Here is a 3,821-nt window from a genome sequence, read left to right on the forward strand (position 1 = left end):
TTTTTTTTTTTTCTTTTAGAAAGATATAGATAGAAATTTAATAGAGAGGAACGTAAGAGAGGAGGGAGAAAATTTAGAAAGATTTTTTTCCATATAACAACTTCTAAAATATAGATTTTTTATATACAAAGATATGGATTAAAAGAGAAAAGAGAGGGATGTGAAAAAGGGGAGGAAGAAAATTTAGAAAAAAACTTCTACACAAGATTTTTTTCCTATAACAACTTCTAAAATATAGATTTTTTATATACAAAGATATGGATTAAAAGAGAAAACAGAGGGACGTGAAAAAGAGGAGGGAGAAAATTTATCTATGAATCAATGTGAAGTCATAAGCATGCATTCAGCCTTCCAATGAATTCAAACAGAATCATATTACATGTGGCATTAAAGAACCAATATAACAGAATGGAAGTGCATTTGACATTCTGAAGAATCCAAACAAAACTGCATTATACTTTCATCTATGAATTAATATGGGAACATGCATTGCTTTCAGCCCTCCAATAAATCAAAACAGAATCATATGGCACATGGCACTAAAGAACCGATAAAAAGGAATGGGGGTGCATTTGGCATTCCAAAGAATCCCACCAAAAATCACATCAAACTTTCATTTATGAATCAATATGAGGTCCTAAGCATAAAGCAAAGAACGCAACAATGGATGGTTCTTTTAATCTCTCCAACTTTCTTTATTCCCATTTCTATTTATCAGTTTCTACAGATGCTTCGTTCACACACAGAACTAAAAACTAGGGGAATAAAAAAAAAAACAAAGAAAAGGTGTTAACTATGAAGACCAACCATATTATGATCAAAGGATTGAAATGTGCTATAAAAATCATTTTTGAGAAAATGTCATGAACCATATTGGAAGCCGGCCTCAGCAAGAAGAGAACATTGAATCATGACTAGAATCATAGGATAGTTGACAGGGATGAAGAAAACTGCCTGGGGATGGGGGTTCTACTATCAATGTTACGTTTGGAATTCAAAGTCCAAAGAATGCAAGAAATGACAAACATCACATAACACATTAGAGAAAACCATTGGTAGTCATGATCAAGAAAAAGGGAAGACGATCGAGCATTCCTGATAAACCTTACAATCAAACAGCAACAATTTTCCAAAGAAAACTAAATCGAAGAGAAATTATTGCTTATAGATGGAAGAAATCTCTAAAGGAATCATCCAACACAGATCAAGCGAAGAAAAGAAAGAAAGAGAGGTTGTAAAGCAAAAAATAAAAAATAAAAAGTAACAGAGACTTACCTTGACTTCCAGAAATGATGGGTCGACTCAAGCTTGGAAGCTACCGCTACTTCTAAGAAACGAAAAGCGGATTAGCAGAGTCATGGACGGCAGATTGAAGACCCTCCTGAGAGTCGCAAGTTCTTGGCCTTCACTTCTCTGAAACCCGCTGGAGAAGAAACTGGTTTCTGCCCCTTTTCTTTTCTAAAAACCCTCCTCTCCGAATCTGAAACCTAAACTCCAAGGAAATCTCTCCCTCTTCGCGATCTCAGATTCTCAAACACAAATCTGAAATTTCTCCATGAAACTCGCCCTCCCTCCATTTCGCTTCTCAGCCTGAGAAGAATAACAGAATTTGAACCCTTTTTCTCTTCCACTTCTCTCTTTTTTATATTTTATTTTTGCTAAATGGATGAGATTTCATTAAGAAGGAAAAAAAATTACAAAGAAAAAACATAGGAATGGATTTTTAACCTCCACCTTCGTCATTTCCATCAACAGAGGGGAAAAAGCCATATTAATCGAACCTATACCTAGGCCTAGACTCAGCATCATGACTGATCTCATCCCTTATATGATTGGGAAAAATTACATTCCTTTTTGATAATCTTTTTTTTTTACGGTTTCCTTAGCTAGAAAGTCAGCAATGCAATTTACTTCTCTAAAGCAGTGAGTGATCTTCTATATTATAGAGCTCAAGTATGGCTGCATTGAGTTCCATTCTTGCTCAACATACCAAGGGATAGTTCTTGCTTGGATAGCAATGACCATTGCAGCAGAGTCACTCTCAATCCAGAGCAGTCTCACACATAAATCTTTCGCCAAACACAAACCTTCCATCAGAGCTTTGAACTCAGCCACATAGTTTGAATGGATACCGATGAAAGCTTTAAAAGAGCCCAAAACAGCCCCATTATTGTTTCTTAGCACTCCACCAGACCCAGCTCTTCTAGGATTACCAAGAGAGCAACCATCTACGTTAAGCTTCTTCCAATCACGCATAGGTTTGCACCAAAATACCTCCAATATGCATGATGCTCGGATGGACCCCATTTGCAGACCAAGAGTTCGGCAGCAAATAAGGTCAGATGGTCCTTTGATTTGATCATGAAGGATTACATTTGCTTTGTGGAAATCTTGCTTTATTCTTTCAAAAACTAGAGGGCTATCGAGATGTGTACCTTCAAAACGCCGAGTATTTCATTTCCTCCATAGATTGTCCACCACAATGATAAGACCCATCGACCAAGCTTCCTTTAATGATAGGATTCTGCGCTTTCTATTCCACCACTGAACTAAAGCTACAATATCTTCAATTCCAGGCCAAGCAACACCAAAGCAATGAAGGAATTTTTCCCAAATTCTCACAAAACTACATCTCAAAAAAAGATGATTAAATGACTCACTGTGCGTCGAACACAAATTGCAGATAGAGACAACTGGAATCCCTTTCGCAGAGATTGCATCATCCATGGACAACTTGCAATGCATGAGGCGCCACCCAAATGATGATTGCCTTGGTTGCAGAAATTTATTCCAGACAATGGAATACCAGGGGACTTTTGGGTTACACTTTCTAATCTCCTCCCAAGCTGACAAGGAGGAAAAAGCACTCGAGGCAGTGCAGCTCCAGACGCACCTAGCCCTTACATCATATTGTGGAAGGCAGATGGAGCGAGCCTCTTCAAAACATGCTTGTAAGGGGGGAAACCGAGCAGCAGGAATATCCCAACGGTAGTTGTTTATCAGACTCGCCACCTTCAAAGAAGATCCTGTGGTGATTTCAGGATTGATGCCACAGCTTTCAGTGATTGATTTTTGCCCAAGACAGTTGTCATGCCAAAGGCTAACATCGTTTCCATTTCCAATAATCCAGTGCTCTCTGTTTTGAACAAAACTCCATACTTTCCGCATACTAGGCCATATAGAAGAGGATCTATAACATTCTCTGAGGTTCCCATTTGTGAGAAAGCGAGCTGTAAAAATTCTTCTAATTCCAAAGTTGCCATGCTTGATATTGCACAATTGTTTACAAAGCAGAGATTTATTAATGTCACAGAGCCTACAAATTCCCAAGTCACCTTCGTCACTAGGCCTGCAAACTTTGCCCCAACTAACCGTCACAACCTTGGAACTGTCCACATCACTCATCCAAATGAAATTCCGCATCCATTTTTCCATCAGGGACTTCTCTCTTCTTTATATCCCTTCTCAAAGCCTCCTTTTCTTTCAACTTGGAACTATCCAAGGAGAGCTTCCACTGTAACCGTTTTACCATTTTTTGCCAACTCAGCTCCTTGGTTCCTCCCTCTTCAAGAATCCAAGAGGAAGAGAGCCGATCGCCCTCTCTCTTCTTCTTTTTTCTCTTTTTGTCCTTCCTTATCTTTCTTTCTTTCTTTCTTTCTTTCTGTTTTTGCTGTCCTTTCTTCCCTGCTCAACGTGAGAGAGCTCACTTGTTATTATTTTTTTTGCTTTTGATATCTTTTTTTATTTTTTATTTTTTTGTTTTCATTATTTATTTATTTATTTATTGGGTTATTGGTGGGCGTTCTTTCGTTCCATGCCGG

At 38.1% G+C, this 3,821-nt stretch overlaps 1 long non-coding RNA gene across 1 annotated transcript in view; it reads right to left on the bottom strand.

Moving 5' to 3' along the window:
- The window catches only part of LOC122076134, a 5,930-nt gene extending 4,162 nt beyond the window's left edge, over positions 1-1,768 (bottom strand). Inside the window, exon 1 of the long non-coding RNA XR_006139445.1 lies at positions 1,276-1,768. This is a non-coding gene — a long non-coding RNA (uncharacterized LOC122076134). The remainder of the gene's footprint in view (positions 1-1,275) is intronic.
- Between the last annotated feature and the right edge of the window lie 2,053 nt (positions 1,769-3,821).

The sequence above is a fragment of the Macadamia integrifolia genome, chromosome 1 (assembly GCF_013358625.1).
Source record: "Macadamia integrifolia cultivar HAES 741 chromosome 1, SCU_Mint_v3, whole genome shotgun sequence".
NCBI classification, from domain to species: domain Eukaryota; kingdom Viridiplantae; phylum Streptophyta; class Magnoliopsida; order Proteales; family Proteaceae; genus Macadamia; species Macadamia integrifolia.